The sequence below is a fragment of the Leptinotarsa decemlineata genome, unplaced genomic scaffold (assembly GCF_025532065.1).
Source record: "Leptinotarsa decemlineata unplaced genomic scaffold, Ldec_3_MD MMD2_P_RNA_scaffold_6, whole genome shotgun sequence".
In the NCBI taxonomy this organism is placed as follows: Eukaryota; Metazoa; Arthropoda; class Insecta; order Coleoptera; family Chrysomelidae; genus Leptinotarsa; species Leptinotarsa decemlineata.
This window is the reverse complement of record NW_027412533.1, coordinates 8,923,021-8,950,360: the sequence shown is the minus strand read 5'-3', so window position 1 is coordinate 8,950,360 and position 27,340 is coordinate 8,923,021. Positions and strand designations below refer to the sequence as shown.

Sequence of the window (27,340 nt, the reverse complement as noted above, 5' to 3'; positions counted from 1 at the left end):
CTTAATTCCATGACGAGCAAAGGGAAACTAATGTGCGCATATATTCTCCTCAGGAATTGTATCATTTCCCGTTGTTTCATACAAGGTGTCTGAAGCATTAAATTTCCTGAGTTATGAGATGCCAGACAGTATGGAAGGCGACTCATGAATTTGAAGTAGTCTAAATTGATAGCGTTACAAAAGTGTAGAAATGAGAAGGTGAAGCTATTAAAATAACTACATTTCTGCGATGCTGTGAAGCTATTTTAATAACTACATTCCTGCGATGCTGCTTTAACGTTGTTTCCTTCTGAAGTTCAGGCGTGTTCAGGCGTGATATACAATTCCAATTGAAATAACGAAGAGTTACCATTTTGGATGTTGTAGTTATAGACAACATCAATAAATATTACTGTAGTTTAGTCCCAACACCAAACCGTTATATTTAACACCTCGACACGTGATCACCTGGTGATTGCAACACGTGTCTAGGTACTAAAAATAACGGTATGGTGTTGGGACTGAACTCCAGTAATATTCATTACTACACCAAAGGTTCCACAAAGTGCAAAAGAACATTGATGTTGAAATTTATTTGATTCGTATGTATATGCGAAAAATATTAGTGGAATACGGTGTATGAAAGTAGCTTCATCAGACCAGACTGTCATTGGCATCGCTTTAGGCTTCCAAACATAGATTGAATACCTGGATGGCAAGAAAATTTATGGACTTCTGGAAGGATTGGCTCAGTTCGAGGCGTTTATTCACCCTTAAAATCTTGATACCAAACCGTTGTTGGCCTACAGTAGGGATAAACTACGATGTCTAACAGACCTTCTCAAGGTCACTGTCATTTGAATCGTTATATGCAGAGACTCGGACTGTCGGAAGACAGTGTTTGTGGTCTCTGTTTGTAAAATGATGAAACAGCAGAGCACATACTTTGTTCCTGCCCCGCTGGGGACCGACTAAGTTTTTTTAGAGTTGGGCAGAGCCGTACTTTTACCATCTGACCAGAAAGTCCACTTACCATACACACTAATCGGCTTCGTTGAGAAGCTGAATTTATTTGGTCGAGTGTGGATAGGTGTGAGCCACAATAAACCCTTGCGGGGTGCGGTGGAGAGTCCAGTAGACCCACTCACTGTGGACCTAACCTAAGGTATATGAATTGTGTTAAAAAGTTCATTCCTAATAGCCCATCGTTCACGTACGTATTTGCAGGTAGAAACCAGGTAGAGATTGGGTAACAGTCAGATACTGGATAAAATAAAAGAAAAATAACATAATACTAGGAATTGATCGATTGTATCTCATTCTGTGAGGAAATGAGTGATCTAGATGCATATGAAAACGTTAACATAACTGTAAGAAGTAGTGTTGATTATCATTTGAGGATGCTAACAGGGTTAGCGAAACGCGCCTCAGGAGACGGCGTTTTTTTTCTGGTAGAAAAAAAGTTTTTCAATAGATTAATTTCACACCAGAGTTTCCAATTTCAACTACCATTTGTTATATTTCAAAAAACATAGATATTGAGTATGAGAAAGCTTGACGATACTATTGTATACCAAACCCGTCTTGCGGTTTTTCAAACTGTCCCGTGAAAATCCCATAATGAAGTGTTACTTGAGTGAGTTACGGATTTTCATCAAGTATCAGCCAATTCTATCACATTTAACTCGTATACATTGTTGAACATTTTATGAAATAACATCTTTTATGGTGCTCTATATAGTTACTCGGAAATCTGAACATCTCTGGAAAGTTACTTCAAACTAGTCCTTCATGAGGTACTGAGTGTATTGTATGTGAAACTATGTAGCTGAAAACTAACCCGAGGAAACGGCATGATGATGAAATGGCGCAAAAAATCGACATCCCGTAGTAAAAGCGAAAGATCGCATAAAACGGAAATGCATTTCCCAACTTCTTAGCAGTTATTTTTCTGTGCTGTTCCAGTAGAGAATCCCAAATGAATGTTTATTTTCTTGAAAATTTCCTCAACTACAATTTATGGAGCAAATAATGTACATGGTTGCATTTGTTGAATGGATTATGATCTTCTGACATGATATTAGATGAGTATACCTTGATTGTTAGTATACTCGTATTCGCGATTTATTGGTGACTTTTCTCAAGCTTTCATCTGATTGATGTGAATATCTAAAATCTATTTCTTTCGTATTCCCAAAAACTCTCGAAAAGTTGTGAAGTGAGTCTATGTGTAAAATTCATATGAATCCTTGTCGATTTCATCCTAGAGATGTGGTGACTAAATACAGAGGTCAAGTATGAAATTTACCTATGCAGCGGTATTTAAATGAATATTTATGGGAATAAATTATACGTACTTATCTACTGAATATCTTCATTATTGCTTATGATTCCATATTGTACCTGTCTCAATTTCATGGTTTTTCTGATAGCTTGTCGAGCTATACACTGTGGTCATTATTAAGTGTGCAACACATAAGATTATCCAAATTGATTATACAACCAAAATACAGGTAGGGCCGAAAGTTGATGCACTCAGAAAGGTGCACTTGGAATGGTTGCAAATGAAACAACATACAAGGTAGGTCAAAAAATATAAAAATTGTTTAGGAGTGAAGTACCCTCATTTCAGAAACTTCAGCAAAATGTTATGAAGAAAAGTCGGTAGTTATACCTAAAAACCAAATCATGGCCTCCTCAGACATTTTTGAGTCCTTCAATTTTTGCGTAATTTGTTTTCCAGTTTGTAATTTGGTTTATAATCACCCTAAACACGTTCGTGAGTTTTTCATAACAAAATCTGTTGAGCATAACTTTGTTCAAAGAAAATAAAATGCAATCAAGTTGCATTTTTATTTCTTTGAGGAATCATAAACTCCATGTTTATTGCAAAGATATTTAATACAAATCCAAAATTTCGCAAACCATATTATTACCAAAGTAAAACAACAGTATTGGAAATATATAATAATGCCAAAACTCTCATTTGAATTGAACATTTTGTATTTGTAATGTTTATGAAAAAGCTATACGAATTAATTAACAAACATTAGATCTTTTCAAAATAATCGCGAATACCCAAACAGCAAAATATTATTTTCATTATTAATAAATATTGACAAAATAATCAAAAAGGAATAATACAATATTTTCAATTATATTTGAAAGCGGTGCCAATGGTTTTGACAATTGTTATAGGCTTATTTTTATTATAACTAAAACATTATCAAATGTGTGAAGAAAGAATCATCGACAAGTCCCTATGTGTCCACCTCCTTGTTCAATGCATCTAATTGCCCGAATATAAAATTCACAAAGAGTGGATCGCAACACAATTGTTGAAATATTTCGGCAAAGAACATCTGCAGGACATCTATCATGTATAAACCATAATTTATGTCGCTCTTGAAAGCTCATCTTGTTTGAAAGATCCGTTTTCCAAAAACTCTGTCAGTTAGTTTGTAGTAACAAAAACGTCCCATTAACTTGTTGTTAAATATACTGTACCATACATTTGTTTTTTGATGATATTGGTTTTTATTGTCAATGACAAAATTTATATTCGTCTACAAAATGATACTCTTCTATTTGTCCTTGAATCCACATGCAGGAGTCATGCCGTACGTTATAGTCTCGTTCTTGAAATGTGCAAATAAACATAGGCTTATAGGCATGATATTTGTTTTTTTTTAAAAATATTTTCAACAGAGCTTTGTTTTACACCCATATAACTAGAAATTTCATGTGTGGATCTTCTAGGGTTTTCGACAACTGCCCGAAGTACTTCTAATTGATTTTCTCCAATACATACGTTCATTTTTATATTTATAGTTCAAACACACAGCCTGCTTGGAATTATTTGAAAATTTGCTTACAGTGGAGTAGTGCACTTGTTTGACTGGATGACGTGCATTGAATATATCTACTACTCCACCCCCTGGTTTATAGTTATCTCCACATATTGAAACCAATTTTGCCTTCTCGACAAAAGTTATCTGTCTTGGAGAAGGCATTTGAAATCAAATAAACTCAATAGTCGGACAATGATTATTCAAGAATGAGAAGTTGATGTCACCAAATTGTCATAATGTTCACTTTCAACCCTCATTTGTTTTGTGCCATGGATCTCCGCAGAAGTTTTGATAGGATTTCATATTTGTCGATTAATCGGTATAGCATTTTCATATATATTCCAAATACGAAATGTTAACATTAAATGAAACATTTTGAATATGCATATCACCAATAATGATGTTTTAACCTTTTCAAAAATATGGTTGGCAGAATTCTAAAGTTAAGCTGAATATCTTTGCAACAAACATGAAGTTTGTGATTCCCTAAAAAATTGGAAATCCAAGTTAATTTCACAAAAATCCTTGAATTTGAACAAAGTTATGACAACTGATTTGGTTGTGATTACTTTAGGGGGGTTGCTGAGCTTAGGTTTTGGTATTCAGGAATAACTTTCAATTGTGTAAACAACTTTTGTCAATAACATTTGCTAAATTTCATGAAATACTATGAAGTATTACATTTGGGACACAATGGTTTAAAACCTAATGTTTTAGAATGCTTGGAGATTGAAATATTTAAGAATTGTAAAAATGTTTTGAATGGCCAAAGAGAATTGAATTTTTCCTCACTTTTGAAACTGTTTTCTGATGTGGAACTTCATCTGAGGAAGCTACTATGTAGCTACTATGTGTAGTGGTTTTGTAAACTATCAAGTGGAAATCTCATAGTATCACCTGAATAATAGAGCAATTTTTAGGGTGAACAAAAAATGCTTCAATTCTGAAGATTGTCTAAAAATATGTTGCCAAAATCTCAATATTTCACTTCATAGTGATTTTCAACATTGAATGTTTATAAATTTCATGTTTATAAAGGTACCTGAAAAAAAGGCTATAATTCACTACTGAAAGCAAGTAAAAATATGTCAAAGAACTGATTATCATTGCATATTATTTACTGTAGGGGAAGCTAAGTTCATTCATCTGTTAAGAACAGATTCAGCATAGGAGAGGTATTCAAATCAATTTGATCGTTCATTAGACATTGCACAATTTTGAAATACCGTGGTTTATGCAAGTTTATTAATAACCATTGCATGAGAGTTCCATACACTATTTTTCCTACACCCGATAAATAATGAAGAACTATAAATGATATACTTATATTTGTATTGAACACAATAACAGTAATTACTCGTATTTCTTTGAAAAATTCTACAGAATTTTGATTCTGCCTCCTCCAGGAGGCAGAAAGAAGTCATTGACTTCTATACAACGATACTTCAATCAAAAAACATCAGGATGGAACCAAAATCACTAAAGACCTATATGAGTACTTGCTCCAAATGAAACCTTCTCCCAAAGGGGACTCAGCTGCACCTTATGTGGTGAACACCCCAGCTCCAGAAAGAGAGCTCGAAGATAAATGCCGAAAAGTACTAGAAGCCATAAGGACCACAAATGGTTGAATAATTCAAAATCAATGGATGAAGCTCAGAAGTACCAAAGGATGAGCGAAGTTGATAGACGCACCTACGGAATAGGTTACGGGTAAGGTTATCTTTCAAGAGGTGGACGGACCTAAGTGACATTGTGGGGACGAACTGCACCTCGTGAAGAAAAACCAACTCCCAAATACAAAAACATTCGCGAAAGTGATGGAAATAGAGATATAACCACAAAAAAATGAGATAGCGGAAGCCACGCCTACCGCAAGCACCAATACTTCGAATAATGACAAAGAAAACTCTGTGTATGCTATGGCACGCACAACTCAGAATGGAGAGGAGAGATTAGAATCTGGAAAAAAGGGAAAACCAGAAATATCTATTTCAACTCTCTTAACTGTACGAATATTCTCAACAAAAACATTCCTGAAACAAATAGGGAGATATATGCACCTGGCCCATCAACTATTCTTAGCACACTGAAGAGCAATTATAACGCTTCAGAAGAGAAAATGAGAAAACAACAAGAGGAGGAAATCATGAAAAAGAAAACTCTATTTGTCAGAAAAACAAATACAGAACTCAACAAAAACCTAAACTCCGATTAGAGTGAAGAAGATGACGATCATACCATGGGAAAAAACAAACGTAAAACAACAAAGAGATGCAAAACCGACTCACCCAGCCAGATGCCTAACTCAGAAAAAGAGAGTGTTTGAATAGAAAGTTACTAAGAGTTATAAGAGAAAGAGGAAACCCTGAAGGAAGTAGCCGAACGAAACAGATAAGAGAGTATAATTATACTTTGAAGCTGCAGTACAATTCCCATAGGAGATGGACAAGCACGCAATATTAGAGAGTTGCAAATTGAGCCGGTAAAAAATACTACGCCAAATACTATAACGACGAACTCAAGACGGAGATCGACAGGCTCGAAAGCATAATGGATTTGGTGAAGTCTCCCAACAGAAATAATTCTCAACCCTGAACACAAAGGGATGAATTTCCCCATTAGAGAAAAACGATGGATATACACACCCTAGAAAAACCCATAGATGGAAAATAATGAAATCAAACAGCTCGGAAACAGAAACGAGTAATAGGTATGAGGAACTCCAGGAGGTCATGGATACAGACGATTCCGAAGTTGAAACTTCCACAAATAATCACAGAAGAAATCCAAACGAGGACACAAAAATGAGACTTTACCACTAATAATTATTGAAGGCATACTCCCATTGAACGAATGAATCCTGAAAACTATCGAATGAGAGCTGAAAGGCAGATTTGAATCAAGGTACACATGGCGATTAACGCTTTTGTACCCCAAGAATAGCGAAGACCACCGCACAGTAAGAAACACACTGGATGAGCAAAATACAAAATATCACTCTCACATACTGCTTGAGAATAAAACCCACTCATTCGTCGTGAGAAGTCTAGACGCACAACCCCCTGTGGATGATATTGCTGATGAAATTGAGGGGGAACATAAGATAGAGGTCGGAAACATCTACAATATGAAAACAGAAGAAAGACCACTACACCTCATCATAAACAAGAAATATGTCATTTCAAACGACCCAAAAAAGAACTTCCATTTCATTCTCCATGTGCGAGTCGAATGGAAGCTGCACAACAATTTGAGGAAAATAACACAATATCATAGATACCAGCTTTAGGGTCATGCGACCTTAAATTGCAACAGGAAATGTAAATGTTTGAAAGGTGCTCTATACAACCCCAACAACGAATGTGTCACACCCAGCAAATAGCGGTGATTGCCCGGTATAAAAAGAGACGCTACAAAAACTAGAAATGGGAAGGCAGAACAGGTTTCACAGATTCACCCCAGGCCGAACCCCACCAACATAATACGTGGAATAGGGAAAAGCCCCCTAACAAAAAGTAAGTTGACAAGACGTAAACAGATTTACCCGAAAAGTTGAAGAAGAAGCGAAGAAGCGTCTGGCGCCTGAGCAGATGGACCAGCAACGTGAGAGACCTGGCCTGCATGCCACAGAAGACCCCCCACCCATACCCAGAACAGTCCCCCCTAAACGAAACGAGTCATCGGGACTACTTTGATAAGGTGGAGCAGGGGAGAAAAATCCCCCAGGCTTCTACAAAACTCAACTCTCTAATAAAAATGAGCGATATGTTAAGGTCGCTAAATGATCTCAAACGTCTGCTGGAAGGCACGATGGGACCTCTAGAATAGTGGAGTGAATTCCTCCAGAATATTGACAACTACAATCTATAGATGTAGTAAGTAGATTTGCGAGTGTCCAGGAGAGCCTAAGATGACTAAAAGTCCGGATCTCTACTTGTGATACCTCACAAACACCGTGAGGAATGCACTCTACTCTCTCCGTTTCTCGGCGGGGTCATGGGGGCGCGTTTTGTCAGGGCATTTCAGTTTCCTTTCCCTTCCATTTCTTTGGAATATTTCAAGTGGAGATAAAGACAAACGTACACATACCATTTTAGATAAAGATTTTGATTTTTATTTATTTCGAACATAATAATTGTGGTTAACCCGATTTCTTAAAAATGTTAAGATTATTCATTGTGCAAATTGAAAAGTTCATTGCAGATCTTACTGATCTGGAAGTAGAAACAATATTTACATTTATTCCATTATTGCTAGTCTCAATAGAGTTCAATATTGTATCGGGTGCCTCGTCGAAAAAGGCTTTTATTCATGTGAAAATATTTTCGATTGTATTCCAACACATCCTCCAAACTTTCGCATCAATAAAGCTTGTAGCTTTTCATACTTAGAAATGTCTATATTATCGTTGATATTTGAAGATGAGCAATCAAAACTTTTTGGAGAATGTCATAATTTAGTCAGTATTTGTCAGTATTTATCCAATTCATAAAACGCTAATATAGTTTTTCGAACACCTTCTTAGATTTTTAGAGTAAAATATTTTGTATTGCATTTTTTGCTTTCTCTGATATGTTTAAAGGAGTCGAAGTGAATTTTGATAATATAATTATCGATAGAACAGGAGTACAAAAAATTCTGTTTTTTACCACTTTTCTGAAAAACCTCCTTCCTTTGTTATGTACCCCAAATACACATTACTATTCGAGTACAACAATGATCCGACATCGTAACAAGTATTCAGACCCATCAAACCAGAAATCATATTAAACATCCTTTTCAAGCCGAAACGTGAAGCAATTCCAGGGACAATATCAGTTTATGTAACAATGCAACAGGCCTCTCAAAACTTCCGAATGGAAAAGCTGGCTTTCTGAATTTCCCAGGCGACTGAAAAACTTCAGGCTATGTCAGGGTCGAACTGGGCCAGAAGAGCCCGATTGGCAAGTGGTCCTCCACAAGACTTGGATAATGATAATGAAATGTATTATGAAAACACTCGATATATTGAACTTCCTTAGGCCACTTATTGAACTTTGTCATTGTAGAAAATCAGTCATACAATTTTTGTGTCCTTCGTCTGCAGATAGATAGAACTGATTTTTAACAATTAGGTTTGTAATAAAATAATCAATGGAATAATTGATAAAATAATTAATATCGAGTAGCAAAAACTCAGTTGCACACTCCTGCTCTCTGGGTAACGGTAAAAGATGCCATGTTGGATAAATTACATAAAAATGAAATTTCTAGAATGAAATATAATCATGTTCACAAATCCAGACTACTGTGAGCCTAAAAGAATGTATATCCAATTCGAGTTGGAAGAGTTATGGAGTAGTTTACTATGAATTGAAGGATTGAAAGATCTGAATTTGCGATAAAATATGCAGGTCCGTTGAAAAAAATTGATGTGGGTGGCGCCAAGTAAACAAAACGTAATTCGAAAAATAAAATGATTATATATTATAGTCTTCATGGAGTTCAATCGAAATCTTCCATACATTTTAATTCATATTTTGTATAGTGAAGATACCTGATCAACCTTCATCATCTTGAAACATGGAATGGACGATCTAGAGCTTTTTAGCTTGGACGCGCGACACTCCAGCATCAAGTTCGCCATAGAGACTACAGTTAAGATTTATGAACTAGAGCCACTTGCGTCAGCGAAACGCCAGGAAGGAATTCCAAAAATCAACTACTTTCAAACCCGAATAGAAATAGTTATACTGAAAACCTCGAAAGCCGCGAAAGCCTTATATTTATCGTTTGTTCGAAGGTTATCACAACTAATATGAAACTGCTAATTACTTGAGAACGGCTAATTCGATTTGAAAAAATTAAAAAGTATTGGATAGAAAATCAAAATGTCTATTAAACGTAATATCACAAGTTTTCTTCAGATGCTATCAATGATTGTTCGCAATGCATTTCTTATTGGAACTCATTGATACAATTCACTGTAAACTCAAACTATATACAATTATGAAGTGACTGAATGAACGAAGATAGAAATAAAAATGTAACCCTAAAATTTTCAATATTCGTCGGAATAAGACAAAACTCATTCATTAACTTCACTTTATTCAGGTTCATACCTCGAGTGCTCGAGGTGAATAGTCAAAACCATTTTACCATCCATTATAATGATTCAATAATGAACCAAAACATCGGGTTGAATTAAAACAGTTTTGAATGATTTCTGATCATCTTTATCTATCAGTTTCATTCCAAAAAGTTCGTAATGAAGTAAATGGAATCATTTCCAAAAAAATGACCACAGATTGAAAATTGAATGCTTCAATGCAAAATAATTATCAAAGGAAGAAATGAAGCCCTTAGTGAAAAAATGTTTTCAGAGCAACAATTTTCTGATAAATTCGTTACCTCACTGACAAGTCTATTGGAAGAATATGATGAAATTTTTCATTGAGGAATGTTGTGAAACAATATTAGTCAATCTTCCATTGGGCTACATCCCTACGAAAATGAGCTTCTCGACATAATTCATCGTCTTCATATTATAAATAATTATAATGGTTCTATATCGATCATTATTCGATAATAGCTATTTATGATATCACTTGTTAGTTAACTATTTTCATGTTATCGTATTTGCTGTGAAGTGAAAGTTATAGGCCCAAAAAATCGAAAACCTTCACATTTGAACAAGTCCAGAAGTTTATAAATGATGTGTCCGATGCAAAAATTTTTATGATAAAAGTTGCTACTGTTTTCGGAATAAATGGAGCCTGTCGGCGTGAAGAGCTGTGCCATTTATTAATAGAACATATAGAATCAATGGATAATTTATTGATTCTTCAATTTCTAAATACAAAAATGAAAATAGGTCATTATGTATGCATTGTTGGGAAAAACATTGATTATTTTATTAAATACGTTGCATTACGCCCTTCTGTTATCAATCATGAATGTTTTGTGATTCTTCATTCCCATGACACTAGACACCTTTCTGAAGCACATCAACAACGTAGGTCCTTCCATCACTTTCACAATGGAGAAGGAAGTCCACAACGAATTGCCATTCTCAGACGTATTGGTGAAGAGGACCGACACTAAATGGAAAACATCTGTGTATCGAAAACTTACTCACACAGGACAGTATCTGAACTAGAATTTCAACCACCATCAATCGACTAAGAGGGAAATCATCAAGACTCTACTAGACCGTGCTTTTGGGCTCTATAATAAAAAAGAATGTCTCAAAAAGGAATTAGGTCAAAAATGACTTTCAACGGAATGGCTACTCCAAAGTGATGGTGGAACAGGCTTCAGCTGGAAGACAGCAAGAGCTCCATAGGAAAGAGAAGCCGCCACAACCATTACTTGTACTTTCCTACATCAGAGGATTATCGGAAAGGATAAGAAGGATTGAGTCCAAATATAACGTCGGAACCTGCTTCAGATCTGAGAATACTATCCGTAGCAGTCTCACGAAAACCAGGCCACCCAATGCGGACTGTGATTCCAAGAATTGCATATACCGGATACCCTGCGAGTGCGGCCAATCAGCAATAGCAGAGCATGTTTGGACTCATTAACATGACATCATATGGGCTCGAGCTGAAATCATCCACAAGGAGGAACACTTGTTTAGGAGAAAATTCAAAGAAGTCGCATATATGTTGTCCAACAACGCATTTAGCCAAGCTAGCGTAGAGATACGCAACATATGGGAACCTCTAATCAAGCGGAACAAAACCAACTCCCGTCAAACGGTCAGCTTCCGCTAAAACCGATGAAGTGGAGAGAGGGAAGAGGGGATAGGTGAAAGCACTCGAATGACCTATAAATAGTCCAATTATCACCCAAAGACGATTGTGGATACTAACAATTGAAACGTCGTGTAGTAACACGTTTTGGAATCTTTTAATTTATATTTTTCTTGTTGATATTTTTTTTAATTTCCATCCTGTGTTATTAGTTCATTTTTTCATGTTTTGGTGGTTTTTTGTATTCAATTTCATTCTAATTTTTGTTTTCTTTGCATAATATAATTGTTATTTTTCAGCTAATCTTTTTAATTTTTTGCAGATTCTTTCAGGGAATTCAAATCAATTTATATTATATTAGACAATGGAAGTCTGAACTAATGAAATTGATGTTTATTGTCTTTTTCGACATCCTTGGAATTTCATGTGTAAATTTGGTTCATGCAGGACACATAGTGAACAAAGAATATCATCGTGAGATTTCAGCTATTCAACGTGAGCGAGTAGGAAAAAAATTACGTGGATTGACTCAGACTACTGAGATTGCTAAAAACATTTTTGGTCATCATGTGATATTTGTGTTACACCCTACATACTTACTAGATGTGGTTCCTTGAGATTTTCTATCTATTTTTTTTGATGATGTTTCGTGTTTCCAGACGTGGAAAAAGCGACGAGGACTATTGAAAAATAAATCGAAGACTGTTTTGAACATTCGAATAGAAGTGTAGCAATGGTGGAAGATAGTATATTGAAGTTTTGGCAGTTTTGGAAAAAAAAAATTAAAATAGTTACACCAAAAATTCTGTTATTTTTCAGCTGAACCTCGTATTGCCAGTACGACACTGGACTATGTCACAATCATGCAAAATTCCCAAGTCAGGTAAACTTCGAAAGGATAACCCATTCATTTGAATTCTATATTTCTCACGACCTCAGACTACGCCTTCGGGAGACTGAAAAGTTCAACGATGAGAATGTCGAAACGCTGTTCGGGGACCGTCTGAATGCTGCTGTTCTTTTCTCTGTAGGATTGCGATCTCTCGGAGATTTCGAAAGGTCGACGATGAGATTGTTTTTGTAATCAAAACTTGGTAACTTTCACGGAAAGTTTGACTGTTGGGCTAACATCAAATTCAGGACTGGATAGGATATCAAAATAATCTAAGAGCGATGATGGAAAGATTAGAAAGTCTTTGTAGTTGGAATTTAAAATTTTTTATGTAACCAAAGGCTTCTGTAAGGTGTTCGAAATAAGATAATTTATTGAATATATCTGAAGAAACAATATTTTTTTCTCATTTCCACATCGATATAGAGTGTGACCCATTCATAATCGCATCATCCTTGAAAACACTCATTTTCATCCAGTAGATACTTTAGAAATCGAACTTCAAAATTTCATTCATGAGCCAACATTCATAATTTTTATTGTCGAAAACAATCATCAATTTTTCAGGTCTGACAAAACCGGTGAATTCATATGGTACAAAAATGGTTTTATCCAAAATAATGTCGAAATGGATTCAAAGTTGTTAGAAAATGAAATTGAAAAAAATGCTTAACAATCTCCACAAGAAAGAAGTACGCTTGGGTTGGGTTGTTCCGCAACTCACTTCTGTTGTTTTCCAGTGTAGTTCTTCTTATAATACAGGAAAAATCATTAATTCAGTTCCACCAAATTTCAGGGAGTATTATCTCCCCAGCTTCAACAGAAAATTGTAACAGTTTTCTTATGAGTTCATGTTTTCATAAATCACCAAGATATTGCTACTCTGTGCTGAGCCCCATCAATGAGCCATTAGATATTGTTAGTGAAGCAAAAAATGGATGTTGTTTTGGATGGATGGATGGATGTTTTGATGGATGTAGATCTGAGATTTGAAAAATTTATAAATAAACTCTTACGACGTGTCTATTCTGCACTGAAAATCATTTATGGTAACTGATATATTCTGCCTTTCTATATGAAAAATTCCTTATGTGAATTTTTGGTGTTTCCAGTTTTCAATTATACGGATGTTCTTTATGACCCATGTTTAACCAATCAACACAAAAATGAGATTCAGAAAGTTCAAAACTCGTGCCTTCGGTTCATTTTTGGTATTGGTCAGCGACACAGGATCCCATATAAGTTTAAAAAAATTGGATGGCTGAGCAGAAAAGAAGGTTACTTCATGCTGTCTGTTTTTTCCATAAAATAATTGTAACAAATAAACCTTCATATCTTCATAGAAAAATCACATATTTATCGTACGGACATTCTTAACCTGAATATTCGATATAAAAATATAACTGCAATGCCAAAATTCAAAACAGAAGTCTTCAAGCGGTCTTTCAGGTACCAGACTTTTCGAAAGTATAATTCTGTCCCCAACCGCATCAAAAAATTGAATTTTACAAAGTTCAAAACTGAATATAATGACTATTTGTTAGACTGAAATTGAATCAAATTATTGATATCTCATAAGGAATGGGTGACGTAAACTCTTTATGTGAAATGTTTATTCTTATCTATATTATAATATCATTATTTATAACAATCACAGTTTTATTTTTGTTTCCCTTTGAGGGTTAGGTGGGAGAACATTCTCAGTGATGTGTTTCATTACGGACGATGAACTTCGCCCTTCATTTCAATTATTGCAAGTTGAAAATATAAGTTATATTGGGTTTTTTGTTTTGGTTATGAAATAATAAAAGCGATATTAATATTATTATTATATTTGTTTCTATTGTCTAGATATGATAATTGAAGGTTGAGTAAAAAAACACAGTAATATGACAATTCGACTTATTTTTGAATGAGGTCATTCATTGTTATTATTAGTATCATAATACAACTCCAACAAGGCTTTCTGACGAAAACTTCCTCAAAGTAATATTATCATTCATTGCACTCATTGCATTCACATGTGTTCAAAAGTTTCTAAAACATCTGGCAAAAATATATTGACTCGACCAAACTCAATGAGGTATCCGTCAGTAAAACGATTTGAAAAACCGCGACTTCATCTATTTTCACACAAGTAATTTATCATCGCCCTCCTTGGCCTACGCAAGAGAGAATTTTCTAGCACCCACGTCGAATCGCAATCTGGCCCTGGAGAGAAATCATCTGGCCCTTAGTCTTTTGTTGGAAAGCGATGACGTGTTCAAAGATAATGCGCTTATTTGAATACCCCCAAAGTCGTTCATTAGTCGTCTTAAGGTAGGTGTCAACCATCTTGTAGCTATTACAAAACCTCGTCTTGATGGAAATTGATTTTGTTCAGATATGCCAAAACGTTATTAGTCTTGGTGACAAGGTAACTCCTGAGTTAGTGCTGCAATGCGTCAAACCACCATGGCGGTATATTGGAAGTTACGTGTTTAATTGGAACTTAAACACTGTCTTACATCTACTGAATTCGTAATTGTTCGAATCGCAAACGTTGTGCCACATTTCAAAATATTGAACAGCTACATGAAGTATTGAATCGAGATGATTGTTGCAATACACCTGTCCAAACAATTAATCGAGGTGGGAGGAAGATTTTACTGATGAATGTTATCTGCGATCGATAAATATTGTAATAAAACTCATTAATACAGTTTATTGTATGATTTTCACTATGAAGGGTTTTCCAAAAACCACGACACGTGTTTCGCTATACATTATATATATATATATATATATATATATATATATATATATATATATATATATATATATATATATATATATATATATATAAAGATCAATAGATAAATAGATAAGTACTTTCTGATCATTCCCATATTGATTTCAATTTAAGAGCCACCGGTATACAGCTGTTTCAGCCTATTGGGCATCGTCAGTACCGGCAGGCGGTCCTCGATCGAAGACAAAATTTAAAAAACCAGAAAAGTACTTGACAAAAATAGCTGCGTAAACGCAAGTGAAACATAAGTGGAACCACCTATTGGTGTGACACCCAAGTAAACTTGCCAAGATTTTATGTCAGTGTTGCTGGTTTGACCAATCAACCGACAACTGCGGTAGCAGAAATTTGGGAAGCTAACCTGAAATTCCATCGTAACTATTTTTGTCAAGTACTTTTCTGGTTTTTTACATTTTGTCTTCAATCGAGGACCGCCTGCCCGGTACTGACGATGTCCAATAGGCTGAAACAGCTGTATACCGGTGGCTCTTAAATTGAAATCAATATGGGAATGATCAGAAAGTACTTATCTATTTATCTTTTGATATTCATGGAATTATTTTCCAGCAGCTTGACTGCTGTATATATATATACATATATATATATATATATATATATATATATATATATATATAGATAGATACAACACTCCAAAAGTGGGACAAACCGCAGACACGTGTTTCTGGCTATTGGCCTCATCAGCGAGGTGCAGCCAAGTGTAAAGATGGGCAACACTTGTTTGCCGACAGCAGGAAACAACACAAACGAACGGAGTCAACAACAGGAGCCAACCGCACATTTGTGGTTCATCTTAACACTTGGCTGTACCGCGCTGATGAGGCCAATAGCCAGAAACACGTGTCCGCGGTTTGCCCCACTTTTGGAGTGTTGTGTCCACTAATTGTTTCATTTTTGATTTTTATATCATATCCACTCGATAAAATATCTCTTTATATATAAATATATATATATATATATATATATATATATATATATATATATATATATATATATATATATATATATATATATATATATATATATATATATATATATATATATATAAATATATATATATATAAATATATATATATAAATATATATATATATATATATATATATATATAATAAATATATATATATATATATATATATATATATATATATATATATGTGAAACTGTTACTGACGATATATATATATATATATATATATATATATATATATATATATATATATATATATACTCAATTCATTGTGTTGAAAGCTGCTACTTTGTGTTGATATGGGTTGGTGCACGAATTATAAATGATAATATCTGTATGTGCCGGTTTACGATAAATTGAAAAATCATGTTTGTTGTTAACTTTTGATATTGTCAAGTCTAAAAAATTTTTATAGAGTCGTCCTATTCCATCTCCATTGTGAATATAATAGAAGGATGAATAGAATTGATGAAATCCAAAAAGTTTATCAAATGTCTGTTCGTTTCTGTGAAACATATTATCCATGACACAATGAATATTGAAATCACGGTAAGAACATTACTTTGCTACCAAACGCTTCATTTAGATTATTCAGATTGTGGAAAGCATTGAAAAAAATTCAATGTGATTACTCTCAAGTGGATTTCTTTCTAATAGAACAGAGTTATATAGGGCTTGGAGTTTTTTATTCGGAAGGAGTTATGTTGATGTTCATTTCTTCTGATAATATATAATGAGTAGCAAATGACACTTCCAAACGAAAATTCTGGTTGTGTAATTTTGCAGTGCACAATAAACATCAATTTGAGGCCTCAACGAAATGAAGCATTGTTCGCAAACATAAGAATGGCAACATCAGATACCAGAACTGCAGCACTCTACTACTTCATCTACTGAAGATGCCAACTTGGTTAGTGAAACGCGCGTAAAGGAGTGCTTATTTTTCTTGTTTTGGATTGTTTTGGTTCCATCTCATGACAGAGGTTCCAGAAATGATCAATATTCTAACAGACAGTCAGAGGCACTCCAGGTAATGAACTGGGAAGGATTCGACTGAATTAACCGACGGATTGAAATATATCCACTCTATAATAGATATCTGAACACTGTAAAACTGAAGAATATGCTGGAAACGGATCATCAGTTACAAATATTGACCCTAAACCAGTTGTGAGAGTGCGAAAATCTATGGTATGGGTTAGGTTAGGTCTGAAGTAAGTGGGTCTATTCGACCCTCCATCGCAACCCACAAGAGTCTCACTCCTCCTGTCTCACTCCTATTCACAGTCGATCGAAGAAGCCGATTAGTTTGTGTGGTGAGTGATCTTTCAAGTCAAATGGTGAGAGTACGGCTCTGCCGAACTCTAAAACCTGATCCGGTCCCCAGCGGGGACCGGATCAGGTTTCATTTTCCAAACAGAGGCGACACACACTGTCTTTCGACAGTCCGAGTCTCTTTATATGATGATTCAAATGACAGTGATATGTAAGAAGGCCTGTTAGACATCACAATTCATCCCTACTGCAGTCCAACAACTATTTGGCATCAAGCTTCGAAGGATGAATAAACGCCTTGGAGTGAGCTAATCCTGGAAGATTCTGCCAGAAGTCCATAAATCTTGTTGTCATCCAGATGTTCAATGTTTGTTTGACAAAACCTAAAGCGATGCCAATGACAGGTTCTGGTCCAAGAAGCACCCTCCTCTGCAAGGGAATCAGCAGCCTCATTGCCTTTTAGGCCAGGTTGGCCAGGAATCCAGACCTGAGACAATCAGTAAAGTTTTTCTATCGTGGAGAGTCGTTTTTGGCAATTTGCTACCAATTTAGAAGTTGCTCGGTAGGAGCCAACTCCGGAGTTTCCAACTCCGCTTGACTGTCTTAATACTGTTAATTAGATTCTTTCAATCTCTCCGCAAACAATTCATTAGCGTAAATATCCGCTTGAAATACAGTCGCATAGGTTCTTAGGCAGGTAGATATCTCTGTCCTGGGTCTGCGACTAAAAACACCTGCACTAGAACAGGAAGGTGTTTTCGATCCATCTGTCAACCAACAACTATCTGCTCTTAATATTTCCTTCTTCCGGAGGATCCAGTCCTCTCTACTCGGGAACAGTACTTCATAAGGCAGTTCGTAAATGACAGTTCGAGGCATGAAGTCAGAGGTCATTTCCAGAATGCTGTAGGCCAGAGAGCTCCCCGCCTGGGCTGTTTTCTGTGAAGCCTTCGGCCACCAGACAATTGTACCATAAGTTATCATTGGTCAGACAATCATCACATGAAATTATTGGATTTGTTCGTGACCAAAACCCCAAGTTTCACCATGAGTCCTTCGACATGTTTAATAGGGACAGTCTGGCTTTGTGTGAAACTTTTTCCAAATGAGCGTTCCAGGTGAGTTTTCATCAAGGACAATTCCAAGATATTTCAGCTCCGTACCCAAAAAATAACCTCACGTTTGAGGAAAAGTGTCGTTGGATCATCTAATTTTCTCCTCCTGGTGAAGGAGATTATCACAGTTTTGCTGGGGTTGACAGACATTTGTTTCCTCAGGCTCCAACTGTGAACAACGTCCAACGTGCTTTGGAGAATATCACAAGCTACCCTTCCCGACGTGGACCTTGCCAAGATGACAAGGTCATCTGCATAAGCTTGTAGATCTACTTTTTATCTGTCGAGGTCATCAAGCAGACTATCCATCAGGAGCGACCATAGACGGGGAGATAGTACTTCACCTGGTGGCAGCCTCTGGTGACCCGGAACCTAGGCTTTTGCTTCACCAAGAAGAGATATGGTTATCTTCTTTGATCCTCTGTGGACAGTTTTCATGATATGATGAGATCACTGCTTCGCGAAATTGCTCCGCTACTATATACATATCATTACAACTGTGAATAGGAATGAATCCGTCCTCAAAGTACTATTGGAGAGAGTTTTTATACCACCTTCATTCAGTAGATTTGAGTCACGATATTTCACTACTGATTTTAGACCCCTTTCAATATTGAAAAGAATATATGTATATAGTATGGAACGAAATGAGAAAATAGGTCACTATAAAATGAAGAGCAGTAGAAAAATATACAGAAAAAAAAAAGAAGTTTTGAAGTATGAAATTATTTAATAATTTCATATTTCAAAACTTCTTTGACATCTGTCGAAGAAGTAAAGAAATAAGATATCAAAAAAAAGGAATAACTGCGAATATATTCAAATTTCTTATCCATTTCTGAAGACGGAGGCAGATTTTGGCCTCCGAAACGTGAAAGATAAGTATTATTTCTTAATATTTTTTTGATAGGCAAATTGTTAAATACGACAAGTAACTGATAAATAGAAGATTTTTCTTTGTGAAAAATACTTTGATTTTTACGCAGTAATTTATCGGGGTAAACTTAAAAGTTTGCCCTTCTACACTTGTATAAAGTTCTCCATTCTAATTTTTATATTTTTCAGATTGTGGAAGGTAACAAATACCCAAATACCCAAAAAAATACTTCAGATTATCTGTTTTGTAAGACATAGATCTATAGAGTGACGTATTCCTGAGACAATTTTGAGAAAAAAAGTCTATATAAATTCATGTCTGGAAATGCTACGTTTCGGAGATACAGTCTTGGTGACAAGCTATCCCTGAACTAATGCTGCAATGCGTCAAACTAGTATGGCGGAATATTGGAAGTTACGTGCTTGATTGAAACTTAAACACTGTGTTACATCTACTGAATTTGTGATAGTTGTCAGATATGAGGAATCTGGAAAGTTGCTCCCTGTTTCGGGAGATTGTATAGGAATATGAAATTTTGAATCAAGAAAGTTGTTGCAGGTAATATTCCCGTTCACAGACAATATTTCAGTTCATTTCATATTTCATTTTACTGGAATTGATTTCAGAAAACCAATCATAGAAGTGGAAATGTTGAATGGTTTCATTTTCGAGAGGCCACTGCCATCAATGAACATAGTTTCTGTGAAAAAAATTGATCCACTATTTATTTCTTTGTCAGATTTTTCATATTATGGAACGAAGAGACTGTAGTTCAGTGGAAAAATTCAGTGTAATATTGATGAATAAATATGACACTTTCAGCAGAAGGTAGAACAATGTTAATGTTATAAAAATAAAAAAAAAAAAAATTCTATTGATCCTTCAAACTATCGATAACAATAGATAATATAAGTCAGTGTTACATGAAATTTAGTTGATAAACAAAACTTACACCAGGACATCCACTTGCTTTTTTATTTTTTACAGTGTGTTTTGATTTCATTATCATTAGTTCTTTTTCTTAACCAGTACAACTGTTTTAAGTCATCTAGGTCATTTTTCAAATTGTCTGATAGAATTATTTCACCTTAAAAATTTCGATTTATAGGCTAAATCAGAGCACCATAAAAAATCTGTTACTCTTCATATTAATCATGTATTCTAATAAAAATCTGCTTTTGCGTTAACCAGCTGTCGCATCCCTACGAATGGCTACTTTCAGAAGTCGACATTTGCGCGAGCTATGGACTAACGAGGTCTTATCTTTTAACGTGTGATTCCTAACACGGGGTGGACAATAGCAAGTGAAAATCGATCATTTAGTCTGGGGCTTGAACCAGCGACCATTACGGCGGTCGATTTGAGTGAGAGACGTCGAACCGACCGGCTACTATTCGACCGCATTCAGGCAAATCTGATAATTATTTTAACAAGCTATATAGTATATTATTAGATATTGGTTCACCATCGTTATTCATAATATTATAATGTTTACTTATTTCTACACCCTCATAAGCATCTAGATGCCTGTTGTTGTTAACTTGTTCAACTAATCTCAATGAAATAAAGTCTATGGTATGATTTTGTTGCAAAATATGATGGGCGACCGCAGATTTTTCTGGTCTTCCATATTTTAGGTGTGCTACGCCTCCTTATATCTTATTTTAATAGATCTTTTTGTCAGTCCATAATATTTTGCATCACAGTACTCAAATTTAATTGCGTCAATTCCAGAATTTTTCGAATTCTTGCCTTTTTTTTGATTTACTGAAAGGTTCTGTAGTGTATGACTTGTTTTGAAAACCACCTTTATACCTAGTTCCTTGAAAATCTTTTCAAAGTTTTTCGTGTATTGGTGGTATGGAACTGAGATATATTTATTTTGGATTTCGTCGTTTTTAAAAGTCGAGATTTTGTCATTCTCAACATTTTTTTTCACCATTATATCATTAACAATACTCCTCAAGAAACCGATAATGACTGCTAATACCTATATTGTCCATTTTATTTTGTGAACCTCTCATGTGTGAGAGAAAAAGTCAAAAGATGATGCACTAGAAAATTCAGTCCAGCATGTATCAGAAATAAATTCAAGACTAGTAGATAAGGCAATATTATGAAATTGATTTTAGACACTCAGAGGCAGTTACCTAGAAGAGGTATCTATGGTATGAATAAGTATAACTGTACGTACTTTCAGTTCAGTCTTCCTCTTGTAGATGATCACTTGGTCATCGAAACAGGTATTGGGATGAAACTACACTAATATTCAATACCACACCAAAGGTTCCAAACAGTGCATTACAAGTACATGAAAAACTAGTTTTGTTATTTATAGTGTAATTACTAATCATAAATGATATTCCAAAAGGATTGAAAATGTCTATCAGTATTTTTGATTCCATTTTTCCTCCTTCCATATCAATGTTTGAATCTCCACAGGAAAGTGAAAGAGCTAAATGCTTTCATTAGTAGCTCAGACAGCTGATCATTAAAAATTTGTAGATTACTGCCTGGTGGCCTATATATATTTATGACGCAACATGTCTTATTAATTGATACTGCAGATCATTGAAGAATATTTTCAATGGAGTAATTATTTAAGAAGCCTTTCGATTTTGAGAACGGGACCAGATCATCTTCAACAAATATAATAAAGCCTCCATGTATGTGATTTTTTCCATGACAGCTACTTACAACGGTAAAAATTTTTATATGTATATTGTCAACTTGTTCACTTATCACCAACCAGTGTTTACAAAAATACAAATATGTTGGATTATACTGGTACAATAGTGGTTCCACAAGGTTCAATTCATTATGTCCTGTTTGTTTCAATAACACACCTTGTAGACTGTCGTTTTTCTCGAGTAGAGGTCAATGTACTATGCAGGGCTACGATAGTTTGTTGTCTTGTGATGAAATTATCCACATATTGATTTTTACTGAAATTTACTTGTTGTTATTTGTCTGGTTCATGATGCATTTTTTCCATCGAGAGTTTTGCTTGCTTGCTTTGACTCCATCTGACGTTCGTTTAACGTAAGATATTTATTCAGTTTGACCACTGGTGTATGGAGGAGCATTTGCAGAAAACAAAAATTATATTCAACACTCCACTGAAACAGTTCTCATATGATATTTTAGGAATGTTTAAATAACAAATGTATTACTCTAAAGATTGAGGATTGAAGAAATCTATTTATGAAATTCATCATCTACCAATTACCTAGTTGACAACGTCCAGTTGTGAGGCATAGTGATATTTGTATTTCAATGAATTCTATTTTGTGTACTGATTACATAATTGTAAACGAGTAGATCAAAATTTGTTAATAGAAAATATTGATAATAAAATGGCATGCTTGAATATTACTGGAGTTTTATCCCAACACTGAACACTTATTTTTAACACTTCGACACGTGTTTCAATCACCAAGTGGTCATCTTCAAGAAGAAGATTGATATACAATATTGGCCTTATTCATAACAAAGATACCACTGCTAGATAACTGCGTTCTAAATGTCTTGAAATTTATTTCACAACTTTTTTAAATATTATTTTAACAAGTTATACAGGGTGTTAATTAAGTATGTACCAATAATTCAACAGACGATTTTTTAGGTAATTTTAAGACAAAATGTTCATATGAATATGGGTCCGCAAATCTACCGTTCTCAAGATACAGGGTGTTAAAATAAAAATTAAAAAATAGTTATTCGTAAATATCTCAAACATCCTTCACCTAATTTTGTTGTAATTTGGCAATGGTAATCATAACATAGAGGAGCTGATTTAGCCCAAACGTGATTCATTTTATTAAGTCCAGTGGCGTCTCGAGCGGAATTTAAACGAATATTTTTGACTTAAAGATATACGCCACTGACTTGTGCAATTTTTATTATTTCTTCGGATTAGACAATAAGAGATACAACTATTTTGTCTCTTGAATTTTTTTCATATCTTGCTTAGTTTTCAAGAAAAAAAGTCGACCTAATTGCATATCCCTGGACCTCACAAGGAATAATATGGGAAATTAAATGTTTCTTTTGGAAATTATTATTTCCACCACCTCGCGGGAGAGCGAGGTGGCCATGGGTGTGTGCCTGCTCTCCCATTCCAGCGATTATGGTAATTTTCATCCAAAAATTGCCGTGCCACTACCCTAAAGTGTGGTGGAGCACCATCGTGCATGTATCACACACGGAATCTTTCCATGACTGGAATTTCTTCTAAAAGTCCAGGTGAAACAAATTCTAAAAACCTTCGGTATTCTTCTCTATTAAGTCTAGGTGGAAGGTAGTTAGGCCCAATAAAATGGTCACCGACAATTCCAACCCAAATATTGAAAGAAAACTGTTCTATAAAATTATTTTCTATCAGGGCGTGTGGATTGTTTTCGGCCCAAATGTGATCGTTGTGGAAGTTAATAATTGAATTGCGAGAAGAACAAGCTTCATCTGTAAACAAAATTCGACATAGGAAACCTGGATTTCTTCTTATTTTACCGCGTAACCAATTAGAAGAAGCTAGTCTTACAGACAAATCTCTGAACAATAGAGCTTGCACACGTTGCATGTGATAGGGATATTGCTGCTGGCCTCTCAAAATCTGCCACACTATGACATGGGTAATAATCAGTTCTTCAGCTATTTTCCGAGTACTGCTATGAGGATTTACTTCAATCTCATTTAAAACAGCTTCTTCAATTTGAACAGTTCGTACCGTTGCAGGTCTCCCAATGACAACCGTCGATCTTTTAAAACTGCCTGTTTCAGAAAGTCGTGCATGGAGACGTACAAAAGTTCTTCTATTAGGCACTACACGCTGAGGAAATCTTTCATAGTAAATGCGTCTTGCAGCATTCGAGTTTCCGTGAGCCATTCCATAACAGAAATGCATATCTGCCATTTCACTCTTAGAAAATTGAACCATGTTTTACAAAAATGGTTCGAAAAATAACCACTAAACACACTTTTCATAACAAGTATAAATTAAAAGCTTATAAAGTTGACAACAACTGTCAAGTTGTTTAATAAATGCTGCAATCGTTTTCCAAAGAAACCCTTGATTATTATTTATAGTATTTTCAGAAGAGTGTGAAATTCAATGATGCGGCGGCTAGACGGTTGTATTGAAGCTGAAGGAGGCCATTTCCAACACTCAATTCAGTGCAATTCGTTAGTCTAGATATTGATGTTATTCAATATTTGTTGTTATTGTTACATAATTAGTAATGAAAAATTTAAAAAATGATAATTTTCAAAAGAAATATTTAATTCACCATATTATTCATTGTGAGGTCCAGAGATATGCAATTAGGTCGACTTTTTTTTCTCAAAAACTAAGCAAGATACAAAAAAAATTCAAGAGACAAAAAAGTTGTACTTTTGATTGCTCAATCCAAAGAACATTTTTAAGTCAAAAATATTAGTTCAAATCCCGCTCGAGACGCCACTGGACTTGATAAATTGAATCTCGTGCGGGCTGAATTAGCTTCCTAATGTTATAAATACCTTTGCCAAATTACAACAAAGTTAGGTGAAGGATATTTAAGATATTTACGAATATTTTTTTTTTTATTTTTATTTCAACACCCTGTATCTTGAGGACGAAGGATTTGCTGACCCATGCTCATATGAACATTTCGTTTCTAAATTACCTAAAGAATCGTTTGTTGAATTTATGGTACATACTTAATTACCACCCAGTATAGTGAACTATTAGGTATCGGTCCACCATGCAATATTGTATGTAGATTTAATTTAATCTACCTTTCGAAGATGATCACTTGGTGGTTGAACATCTAACAAAGTGTTGAAAATAACGGTTTGGTGTTAGAATAAAACTCCAGTAATATTCATTACTACACCAAATGTTCCAAACAGTGCATCGCAAATATACTTGAATAAATGTATCATTTCGCGTTGAAGACAGCTTAACGTTAGTATATATATATATATATATACGCAAATTTCTGAAATCTTCATTTCGACGTCAAACTAAGTGAGTATAAGATATTAATTCCCCTACATACCCGTAATATCAATAAATAATTCCGCACTCGCTTCCTCGCTAGATTGATATCGCTGCTCAACTCTTGACACTTGTTTACTGTAGAAGCTTATGTAATCCTCTACACGTCCTTTGCATAAATCATTTTCGGAAGGCATGAGCAAACATATGCACCTTTTAATATGATAGGCGGCAACTACAGCAATATGCTTCAAAGCTCCTGATCAAGGCGCCAATATCACTAATTTACTATAAATATTCCGCTGGGGAATGGAGCTGGAAGACAAAATAAACCTCAAAATTTCAGAGGAGAGCATGATTTCGTTAAGAACACATAAAGTTTCATTTCTCATTTTTCATGAAGAACTGAGAGCCTGCTTGCTATTGAATAACGAAATAGATATAACCACGTTATGCAAAAAAGTATAAGTATTTGTGTGGTCAGAATTTCTGCAGTGAACAAGTGAGTCCATGATATCACAGCTCTATTTCGATTGAAGAACCGGTAAACGATGCATTTAGGAAATATTCCTTATATAAAGGTTCTTATCCTTATGTAGGTAGATCAAAATTATCTCAAAAATTACGTTCGTAGAAATCATAGAAATTATTTATAAATGAAGTATATATGACCATCATACCAGTGACGTTATTCGAGTTCATTTCGGAGACAGCATTTAGTTTCAACCCGGGTGGTGTGAGTTCAATTTCTCCTTTATTACGCTCATGAAACTGAGGATTCGTAAGGAGTTCATACCCATTCTTGTGTAACAGATATTTTTTTGTAAACATGAAGTTACCGTCATCATACTCAGTTTCTGATGTGAAACATCTATTGCCTCAAGAAAAACTGATTGCTAACATGACGACGTATATCGTGGCAACGGGGCGTTATGCGCAAGCGACTGTGAGATTCTCTTCTCACTGGTTCGGCGTTACCCTATATTTCTCGCCACATTAAGCTCGGATACCTATAGTGTATACAGTTGTATTTACTTCAGTATACATAACCTGTGTTTAACTAAAGTCATCAGTAAGTTAATTATATTTTCATATTATACAATTTGAGTGTGCATTTATCTGTGCATTGAGCCCGCGTGTGTTTGGTCTGTCTCAAGGGTCAGTAAATGTGAAATCTACTATCTTGGTAGATTTAAATTTACACAATTTTCATAGCACACAATGATTTTAAATAAATTATTATTTGGTTTTAATTTCATTCTTATGAAAAATAATGCACTAAAACACTTTCTCGCTAATAGCGAGTAGCACACGAATGTTTTCCCAATTTGTTTTCAACGAGAACATCAAAAAATTATTCAAAAAATTAAATTCCTGATGATGGTGAAATCTATATTGAAACATTCATTATCGATATTTATAATTTAAGTTCATTTGTAACAAATTGCAATAACTAGCTAAGATTCGTGATTTAACTAGTATATTAATGTCATAATGAAGAAAAAAGAATTGAAAGATTCAATTCTCTTTTCTTCATTATGATTTCCTACCACGTAGTAACGGCTACATCCATCAATTTATATTAAAGTCACATTGAAATTTTTTTATGTATATTTCAATTTCAGAGTTTTCATAAATATTTCGCAGTACCTGTCCAACAATGGGGAATGTTCCTCCTGACGAAAATCATGTAGTTTTCATAAAAGAGCTCTAAAACAACGCATTTCAAACCTATCATGTCAACCTTTTTTTAAAAAAATCATTTGAATACTTGAAAAAGAGGAATGAAATAATGCATGAAACATTTAAAGGAATTCCTTTCTATTTCACCATTTGCCAACATCGGTTAAAGCTAATA

At 34.8% G+C, this 27,340-nt stretch overlaps 1 protein-coding gene across 1 annotated transcript in view; it reads left to right on the top strand.

The window, feature by feature from the left end:
* The window catches only part of LOC111513236 (luciferin 4-monooxygenase), a 115,271-nt gene that overhangs the window by 51,822 nt on the left and 36,109 nt on the right, over window positions 1-27,340 (top strand). The gene's annotated exons all lie outside the window — the stretch shown is intronic.